Raw genomic sequence first — 11,580 nt, 5'->3', positions numbered from 1 at the left:
ATACTTACCACTATCCAGCACCTCAAAGCGCTATGCGTTGTAGTGGTATGCGTTGTAAAAGTCGCGTTGTAACGGTATGCGGAGTAAAAGTATGCGGAGTAACGTCATCCATCCATGCTGGCCTCATGTGAGATTTCTCAGCCCATGAAGAAGGGATCTTGAGCCCTGAAACGCGTTGGCAGACCTAATTAAAACACGAAGCAAAAACGGAGGGCTGCACTTTTGAATTGCTGGATGGCAGAGAGTGGATGAGTGCTCTTCCAAGCTTGACAGCGTTTGCTCAGACTATAGCACACGGTGCGTGACCGTGGGGAGAGGCACCACCGTCAGCTGAAGGATACTCCAACCGACAGCTGAGAGGAGACTGCAGTCGGGATAGAACTTGACATCGCGGCGCCGCTCTCAATGTGCTGATGAAACCTTCCTACTTTTGCAATTTCGTGGCTCACTAAGAGTAACAAACCTCAATGAAAACCATTGGGAAATAGACACATGAACTTACTTAAAGAAGACGATCTTTCCAGTATGCTAAACCCCATCCCCCAGAATGCACGAAGGGAAGTGGATGCAAACACGCCCATCGCCGGAAGGATGGTTTACAATAAAAAGCATTTCACTGCGCATGCTGGCCTCATGTGAGATTTCTCAGCCCATGAAGAAGGGGCCTTGAGCCCTGAAACGCGTTGGCAGACCTAATTAAAACACGAAGCAAAAACGGAGGGCTGCACTTTTGAATTGCTGGATGGCAGAGAGTGGATGAGTGCTCTTCCAAGCTTCACAGCGTTTGCTCAGAATATATATATATATATATATATATATATATATATATATATATATATATATATATATATATATATATATATATATATATATATATATATAGATAGATATGTATATATATAGATATATATAGATAGATATATATATACGATCATGCAATCTAAATTTTAAATTATGAAATAGATACAAAATATAACAAGATACAAAACAGAAAATAGATTGGTTTCATAAAGGAACTTTTCTAATCTAAACTAAGCATCAGAAGTGGCAATGGGGAATCTATGAGGAAGGTGTCAGCATCTGTTGACTCAAGTTAAGGTTCAAGGGAAATAGGCACATGTGTTCGAGCATGAAGCTCAACACCATAAGTATGGGAAACCAGTAGAGTTTGGGAAAGATCTTCCCTCAGTGAAGTCAAGTCAGGATCTGCTAAACTATACTAAGAAGAGACACACAATCAAATACAGTAGATGGTTCTGGAAGCTTCGTTCCACCAACTCCCTCTGGTTGTACCAATCGGGGTACTCCATTTCCTGGGAGCAAGTAAACTCCCCACTTTCCCATCACTGAACAAAGAAGCACACAGCTGCATGGCCATGGAAATAGCAATGGTTCAATCTGCCCGATACAGGAGGCCCTCTCACATCCCCCACACACTACATGTCCATAGCCATGTTCCAATTACTAAACTATAATCTATTAATTCTCATTGTAAACAAAAGCCTATTCTAACTAACAAAGTAGAAAAGATACCTGAAATAGGAAGAAAACATGGGAACAACTCAAGATGAAATTTTTATTCTGAAAATAAAAAGCACTTTGAGAAACTCTGGTCAGACATAAGGCCTAGCGGCAGTCAGGCTACCGTTAAGAGAGAAAAGGGCAGTCAATTAATACAGTTAGCATAAGCAATACATCAATTATATAAGGGATAAAGTACCCCAGCATATATTATAAGGATATTTCAAGTCACTGAGGAGTTCTATAACCATATAGAAGAACAAGGCAGATGGCCATGGTTGAATGCCAAGCTCCTTTATAAGGATATGGAACTCTGAAGTGACTTGCAATATCCTTATCATGCTTGCTAGGGGTACTTTATCCCACATAATACATGGTCACAACATCACCTTTCCCACAAACCACTTAAAACCTTGGTGCGTAGCTTTCCATCATACGAAAAAGAAAGCATGTTTGCAAACATGAACAATAAAAATAAAACCTCTCGTGCAAAATGAAACACATCAAAAACATATTAGATATTTATGGTAGATATTAAAAACATTTCGATACAATTCAGTTAAAAAAAGTTGCAATAACTCAGAATCTAAGGAGGGCAAAAATATAAACATATTCTCTGTGCTTGTCATTGTAAGCTATGAAAATACAGCAAAAGAAAGAAACGCAACATTCGGTTTTCGTTGCTTTAAAAAGCTGCTTCAATTATGCTCGTGACCTGTCCTGCCTTTCACCTCGGCTTCTGGCAGCAGGCATTGTGACATCAAAACTTGACGGTAATAACTTATATTTGAGTTCTGACATTTTCTTTATATTGTGTCAGCAAAGAAGGGAGACAGTGTGGGGCGGGTTTACCACTCTCAGGGGGAGTGGAAGGTCCAGCTAGGTGTTAGCCCCAATAGCAATGAGATACAAAAGGTACCCGGCTGTTCCTATTCCAGGTGAAAGTTTGGTGTTGTTGATACCCGTGCATAGTGATAAAACGCTTGGGTATCCAATTTGTTAGATATAATGGCCTCACACACCCTTGCAGGTGTCATCCTTCATCATCGGCAATGCTCCTCGTTGGGTCGGCGGTGCAAGACCCAACGGGCAACACCTCAAAGAGGGGCTCTTTGGCGGAGATCTTTTTCCAACTGCCGTATTGGTGAAGTGCGGGTGAGGGGCCAGTACTGTGTAGACGTTTATTGGAGGTTAAAATTGGGGTAAAGGGTACCAGGATCAGGTTTATTCTAGCGGCCCCTTACTCCAAGTTAAAAAAGAGATAGAGTAAACTCGAAGGGAAATAATGCACCGCCGACCCAACGAAGAGCATTGCCGATGATGAAGCATGACACCTGCAAGGGTGTGTGAGGCCATTATATCCAACAAATTGGATACCCAAGCGTTTTATCACTACACACGGGTGTCACCAACACCAAACGTTCACCTGGAATAGGAACAGCCGGGTACCTTTTGTATCTCATATTTTCTTTATAATCTGAGAATGGGTCCGCCACAAGTCACCGATTATACGGAAATCAGAACGTGCTGTTTATACAGGGATTACAGAACCCCATGTATTACAACTTGATTATTTAAAAGTGGCTTCCACTTCGAGTAAATATAGCCATTTGCTAAGATTATGAGTAATACATTTGCATACTGATTAATATTTTAGTAAACAGATTAATATTCTGTTGCATAAAAGTTTGTAGCACTAAATTACGCTTCTCCAGTAGGTTAAAGTTCCCTTTGAACCCTAAATTCTTAACTATCTTTACCAAAGCTGGAGGGAGCCAACCAGCAATTTGTAACAGAAAGAGATACCTCATTGGATGGAGCCAAGATTTTGGACTAAATTTCATTCCGTTTAAGTGTGTGGTAATATTTCCATGATTGGAAGGTAGGTTTAGAAGTTGTGTTCATTGCAGAATATTTTGTGTTGTGCCCCTCCCCCTGGTGATTACCTTTACAAATGGTAAAGAATAGAAAATGTCCTAGCTTTCCTAATGGAAAGGCTCAATTCATTTTCAGATTGATTGGAAAGTCCAGACTTACAAATTAAAGACACTACAGTTCTCACTCTCTCGGCACTCTTAAGGTTCACCAAGGTGCTATGGCCAGCCATAGAGAGCCTAAGGGCCCGAAGGGTACGTCTCATTGTGTACCTTGACAATATCAATTTTGCTGGACCAGTGCCAGAATAAACTATCAGAACTATCAGAGGGGATCCATGATTTTTGAAACATATTTGAGTGCCCAGGGTCCCTATGCCTCTTCTGTTTGTTGTGCATCTCTCTATCCTTGCGAAAAAGGAATGTGAAGGCGGTATACCCTGCACATATATGCAAAGGATAAAATGTAAATAATTTACATTTTCACAGATGCTGATAGGTTTCCAATGGAGCACATTATATGTGGCTAGGGCACTGGCAGCTCAGTCGACATCTGCTACTGTGTGGGGAGAAAGACCATTAATAATAAAAATTATATTGACCATTACGCCAGTTCTAGTTTTAACTAAGTTGACATCTATCTGCATAGTGAGGGTTCAGTATTTAGAGGACCATTACCACAGTGACCGTCAAAGTTTTTAGGCTGAGCCCCCCTTGAGTAAAAGTAATTTTAGCAGTACGACCAGGAGACATAAACAGCTAAAATGTTTCACATTCAACAAAAAATATTGTGAACATAACAAATAAGTTATACATTTAACGTTTGCACTCTCAAATATTTTTCAATGGAAAGCTCAGATTGAGTTCCCATTTTCACATCAGCAAATCCTCATTTCATCTGTGCCTGAGAGTGAGCAATTGGGCAGATGCTGTCTTCAGTGTGTAAACTGCATTTTTTCTAGTTAGTGAGAAGTGGTTGTAGGTAGAATAAAGCAAGACCTATTTGAGGGTCAAACCCTCACATTATTGGTAAAAAAGACCATCTTCCAGCTGTGCCCTTCGATTATATTTGGACAGCCATGCCATAATGTAATGTAATGTAAGGAGTATTTATATAGCGCAGCTGCCACCCAACGGTTATCCTGGGGCTTAGATTACCAAAAAACACTGTGTGTAACTGAACAGAATGGGGTACATTTTATAGTTTTCAATTCCTTCCAGAAATGTGACAATGTGTTCCATTGCCTGAGCTCAATAGGCAACGTATTCCAGAGTCTGTAAGCTGTGAAGCTAAATGATCTGCCACCCATTCAGACTTTATTGACGGGGGAGCTGCAAACCAAGCTGGTAGAGGAGGAACACAGGCTTCTAGCAGGAGAATACCACAACAATTTCCTCTGTAACAGCTTAGGCCCAGTGTTATGTGCTGCCCTATAAACAATGCAGAGTGCCTTAATCTGGCCTCTTTGCGCAATGGGCAGCCAATGTCGATCTTTTAGGGCAAGTGAAGCTGAAGCCCTGCGTGGTCGATTTAACGCAAGCTTAGCCGCAATGCTCTGTACCCTTTACAATTTTTTTTATCAGGGAGGCTGGAGCTCCTAGGAGAAGTGCATTGCAATAATCGACTCTGCTCAGAATAATACTCCTTACCACTTGAGGTCTAACTGGGGCAGGTAAAAAATTGACTATTTTTCAAAGAGCTCGAAGCAGGTGCTCACAGTTTTATGTACTTGAGAGTCCAGTTGTAGATTACTGTCTATTAGCACTCCTAGGTTACGCACTGTCTTAACAGGCAGTGGAGGATTATTAACAGAGACTGGCCAGAAATCTACTGGGAGAGGTCAAGGGATTTTACCTGCAGCTCAGTGTAGAAAGTGAGCCCATAATTCTATCGATGCCCAGGCTGCTGGCGCAGATCGCCTCTTAGTTCCCATTCTGAATAGTTACCAAATAAAGAGACGGGCGCTGGAAGCAGGAATCAAGAACAGAGTTTATTTCTCATGAGGAGAGCCAGTCATTTCGGACACGAAACACAGTGTCTTTCGGGAGGTGCTCTAACAAGTGAGCTTGAGACTCTTGCTTATATACTTTGCAAAACATTTGATGGTACAATCAGGTCAGTATGTCGCAAAAGGAGGACATCCCTATAATCCTCGTGATGATCCTATTCCACATACATTCACAATGGGGACCCTTGACCTGCTGATAAGAGGGGAGGGCAATCATGCAGCTGAGTGTGTCGTAGGATGTGTGCGCCTGGTCATGGCCCAGGGGGTGGGGTGGCTAGGCATACAATAAGGGCAGTAAATGGTATCTCCTGGCTTAGGCGATGGCCTCGGACATGTGTGGTCAGCCGAACTCGGGGGAAGGGGTCATCAAAGGAGTGGTATTCATGCCTGCGTGGACAATCGAGCGTGGAGGGAAGGTTTGTCAATAGAGGGGCATTCAGGGAAGGGAAGGAGGTGCTGGTCAGGCGCGGCCGTGACTTCTCAAGGACAGGGCTTTGCGGAAGAAGAGGGTTTATGACTTGCTCATATGAGGAGAAGGAGGGGGTCAGGGTGCGTGCAGGGCCAGAGTCGCGCAGAGAGAAAGAGAGAGAGAGAGAAATCTTATGACCTGTACATGAGAGAACAGGGGCAGTCAGATACAACTGGGGGGGGGCTATGTCAGCTGAGGCGAAGGATGCTTCTTCGAGAGGGAAATGGGGAAGGCCTGGGTCAAGCAGGAGGGTTACCTTTTCACATCAGGATCGCGCAAAGGGAAAGGGTTTCGTGGTCTATGCATGGGAGAGGGGGTGCAAGATACGCGCAGGAGGGAAGCTGGGGATTCCAATGGGTAAAAAGGCCATGGTGCCTGGAATGGCTGCACATATGCATAGGGGTACGGGTTCTTACTGGCAGGGTGATACGGTCAATAATTTACAGTATCCATGGTGCCCACAGGGAGAGGAGTGGGAAAGGAAGGGAAATGAGTGCTGTCTATGTACATCAATTTCGTCAGATTTTACACTCAGCAGAGCACTTCCGTCTTGTCCCCATTAACTTGCAGTGAATTATCTCTCAGCCAGTCCACTGTTTTTCTCATGCAGCTATGAAATTTCTCCAGAGGAATTGCATTGTTGCCCTTGAAAGAGAAGACGAGCTGAGTGTCGTCCGCATAATTTATGACATCAATGCCAAAGGATTTTATAAGTGAGATAAATGGGCATAGATAGAGATTAAAAAGGACTGGGCTGATAGCCGAGCCTTGTGGAACCCCGTGCTTGATGCATCTATTCAGAGATATGAATGGCGTCAAGGTCACTGTCTGCTGCCTGTTTGAAAGATAAGACTGCAGCCTGTCCAAATGCCCTGTCCATGACACCCATCTACTCCAGTCTCTTGATCAAAATCAAATGATTGACCGTATCGAATGCGGCCGACATGTCAAGCAGCACTAAAATGGCTGCATGACCACTGTCAGCCCGCATTCTCAGGTCATCCAGGACTGTCACCAAGGCAGTTTCATGCCATGTCCAGGGCGAAACCCAAATTGGACTTCATCCAACAAATCATTATCTTCTGCAAATTTTGAAAGAGATTTGCTCACTACTCTTTCTAAGATCTTGATCGGATAGGGTAGCAGGAAAATGGGTCTGTAGTTAGAAGGACACCGAGGGTCAAGCGTAGCCTTCTTTAATAAAGGGGAGACAACTGCCTTTTTATAGCAGGCCAGAACTGTGCCATTAGTTAGGGACTGGCAGCAAATTTGATAAAGATACGGAAAGAGCTCAGCACCAAACATTTTCCACAACTTATGTGGAAGTAGGTCCAGGGGAGAGCCAGAGGAGATGCCGGCTGCAATAGTATTAAACTCTTCTTGTGAAGGGACCTGGAAGCATTCCATAAGCAGCGTGTGTTCCCTAGGGAATGATTCATAGGGAGTTCTATTACTGGTTAATAGATGCATATCACCTGCCCTATCCAGTACATGCTTACCTATGAAAATCTGCAGTTGAACTAGCATTTCCAAGTCAGCTATTCAACCAATATTTCCAGTGGCGTGTTGAGACCTTTGTGGTAGAGATCTGTTCACGGGACTCCCACTCTGCCTTTTCGCCACCCCAGTTCAGATCCAACCATATGCAAATCAGTCTTGTGCCTGTGCCTCATGGCAACAGTCCAGCCTAAACTGCCTAGCCAGGTCTTCCCTGTACCGGAATCAAGCATCCTGGGACCAGTTTTGGGGTAACACCCCAAATCAGCCAGACTAGCTTGAATCCAGTGGCAAAGTGAGCAAGGGACCCCCGTCTGGGCATACCCTGCCAACTTAGGGAGAACAAAGCAAAGGCAAGGAGATGATGGATGGAGTGCTGAAACTTTTCAGACACTCACTCCCACTCACAGATCTGGGTTGAATCCATCACCGTTCTTGAGCTCACTCCACCACCCCAGTTCAGACCAAGCCACATGCAAATCAGTTTTGGCCCTGTGCTTCATGAGAACAATCCAGTCCAAACTGCCAAGGCAGGTCTTTCCTGGACCGGAAACAAGCATCCTGGGACCGGTTTTTAGGTAACACCTCTAATCAGCCTGGCACCGCCTGAAGTAGTCACTATATTAGAGAGAACCTGTTGCCCACATCAATGGGCAGCTGCACATTGACCACACATTAAACACATTTTTTCACCAAGGATAGAGAGGTAATGAAAACAATTATGTAAGACCACATTCAACATTAACAAATGCTAATGGGTCTTGGATATTGGTGTAGTATTGTTCTTTATTGTGTGTTTCCAAGATAGCATAGCCAACACGTTTCACCGTGCAAAGGCTTCATCAGGGAGAGATTTGAACCACTGGGGAACACATGGATGTTCTTGATTTAAGTTAAAAAGTATCAGAAAATAGAAACACATGAGATTGAATGTTAAGTCCTGATGATAAATGTGATGATTCAAGGGCCAATGTGTAAGACTTCTAATTAGAGCATTTATGACGTGAGTTCAGGTAGGTATATCATACCATGATCCTGTGGTGACGTGTTTCACTTTACAAAGGCTTCATCAGGGCTGTGTATATGTCACAAATCCTTAAACACATACATGATCTATTGACAAGAAACAATCATACAAAGACTCATAAATTACACAACAAATACAGTCTTTTGACAAACTCATTAATTGACAGCACTGTATCATGGTACACATACATAGGATAAATATTTAAAAAATAACATCTACTCAGTTAGTACCTTTGGAAAGGCTAGAAAGCAAAGTCATTTAAATTCCACTTTCAAAATACTGTTATCTCTCATGAAATGGGACAGCTAAAATAAACACACATATGCAGGTATGAACCAAACACCGTAGGACATATTGGAGTGAGCATATATAGGCTGAGAAAGTGTCAGGAGTATCTCAAATTTATAAAAGTGTTCCGCACCCAGTTCCTTCTTACTGATTGGTGTGTATTATTACCACATAGATCATGAAAAAAGGGAAAGGAAATTAGTAGTGTGCAATGACAAGCCTCGAACCTTAGCCCGTACAGTCAGGAGTAATGAATATGACACAGGTTCTCAAAAGGTCTCTTACCAAAAGATCTGAACCACTGGGAAACAGGTGGATCTTCTTGACTTAAGTTACAAAGCATCAAATAATTGAAACACCTAAAAGGAGTATTAAATGATATTTCAAATGTTGTTTCAAATAATTAGCTCAGCAGTTTACCAGCGTCCAAAATAAACTGCCATAGTGCTTCAACTTGATAAATGTGATCATTCAGGGGCCAATGTTTAAGTCTTCTAATTAGAGCATTTACAACATGAGTTTGAGTATTCTAGCACATTAAGGAGCTGGTTGTGTATAATAACTATGAACAACCACAATTTCCTGGTGCAATGTACTTTTAGAAAAGTGTTTTTAAGACCAAATATTCCTGCGTGGTTTTTGTGCAATTGCTTCTACATCCATGGACGGAGTAAAGGGCCTCTCTTTTGACCACCAACTATGGATTCATTGACTAATTGATTCTTTTTTTTCTTTTACTTAGAAGTGACTATTTTGTGTGGACCATGGGATCATGGTATTTATATACCAACCTGAACTCACACTGTAAATGCTCTAATTAGAACACTTACACATTCCAATCTTATTACCCCCTCAATCTACTCCACTCCAATCTACACCTCTCCCCCACTACATTCTTCTCCACTCCAATCTGCCCCACTCTACACTACTACAATCTACCTCACTCCACTGTACCCCAATCTACCTCTCTCCACTGTACCCCAGCCTACCCCTCTCCACTCTATCTCAATCTACTCCTCTCCAATCCACTCCACCACATTCCACTACCTTTTAGCCATGATGAACAGCAGCAACACTGGTGTACCACATGGCTAAAACATATTGCCAAAAAGCTCTTGCATAGGCGAGACCTATTGGCTTTTCTAATGCTTGTTAAAAGTTAATTTTCCTAAATATTTATTACGAATCCAACTTCACCGGTAAACTGCATGTTTAGTAAATATAAAAAATAGTGGTTGGTTCATTCATGTAGCTTATGCCAAATCCAAGTTAGCAGAAACAATATTATATTCTGAATGTTAGCTTTTCTTATAAGGACGGCTACAGTCCTTCACAGTGAAAATAGCTTTTGTGGGCCAGTCACTGCAGGCACATATAAAACAAAATTCTTGCATTTACCACATTTAAATAATAGGTACACAACCTTGAGGGCTTCAAGTCAGAACTATGGGCAAGGTATTAGCAAGAAAATTAGACCCCTGACTTTGAACAAAAGCTCTGATGGCACCAAGCAAGTGAAGCACGTGAGCTGCCCTAGAAGAGCACCCTTGTTTCTTCCATCCAAGCATCTAGACATTCTTCCTTTTGCCCTTCCATCCACCCACAGATATCCACCATTTCACCTTTACATTCTGTCATCTATTCATTCTTTCATCCATCATTCAGGCTTTCACCATTCCATCCATCCACTGGCTATTACATCCATTCATCCACCTATCCATTCACACATCCATTATCTATACATGCATCCATACATACATACATCCTCCCATACATTCATAATTTGACTTACCCATGCAGCAGTAAAGCCTTTCATCCATCAATTGATATTTTTGTCATCCATCCATTTATTCATCCACCCATTCATCCTAGGCTTCCATTTACTCTGCCATCCATCCTCTCAGATTTATATTTACTTTGCCACACTTGTACCCACCCATCCTCTCATATTTGCATTTACTTTGCCCTCTTTTCTCTCACCATCCACCCATCCCGCCTCTTAGATTTTCATTTGCTCTGCAATGATTCACCATCCCATCCAGACATTCTCTCAGATGTCCATTTACTCGCCATCCTTTCCTCCACTCATCCACCCATCCTTTGACACACTTTTCAATCCATCATTTTATCGATCTATCCTTTCACCCCATCCATCCTTTCAACCACTCATCCATCCATCCTTACCCACCAATCCTTTTACACTTTGTCCATCCATCCTTTCACTCACTAATCCACCAATATATTAATTGATTTGGCAATATTTTTATTTTTGTTTGTTTTAGGAACGTAAATGGTCTTTTCCTACACAGGATAGGAAAACTACATTATTAAACTCTCTGGATGCTTAACAAAAAGGACAACATTGTAACCTTAATTTATGCAAAAAGATATCAGGTATATATGTACTCTTTCAGTATCCCTGTTAGAAAGTCCTTATAAATAGTTGGATCTCTCTTGGTACTTTTTTTCTAGCGGAAGGGAGGTGTGTGTTTTAATTTACATTTGTATTCATGTCTGCAATTGAATCTTGCATAACGGTTGCTTAAATTAGAACTGACACGCACCTTTGTGTTTGAACAAAATACTTTGGAATGCGTTCCACGCAATGCCAAATGAAGTATGTATAAAGTGAAGACGCTTGTTTCTTGCAGTGTTCTTGTGTATGTTCTTTTGTAATTTTTTTAATTTTCTGTTTGTATACATGATGGCTTTAAAATGTGTATATATTGTATGTGTTTCGTAGCCCTGAAGAAGTCCCATGAGAGATGAAACCCATTGATATGGCTACATTCACAGGACGAGTTATGGCATTGTTCTAAAAACGTTTGTGATATTTTCAGTACTGAGTCGCTTGTGTTGCAAACATTATTGTGGGCTTTGTCCTATGCTAGTGTT

The sequence above is a fragment of the Lissotriton vulgaris genome, chromosome 1_1 (assembly GCF_964263255.1).
Source record: "Lissotriton vulgaris chromosome 1_1, aLisVul1.2, whole genome shotgun sequence".
NCBI classification, from domain to species: domain Eukaryota; kingdom Metazoa; phylum Chordata; class Amphibia; order Caudata; family Salamandridae; genus Lissotriton; species Lissotriton vulgaris.
The sequence above is the reverse complement of the archived record's forward strand: the minus strand, read 5'-3'. Positions refer to the sequence as shown.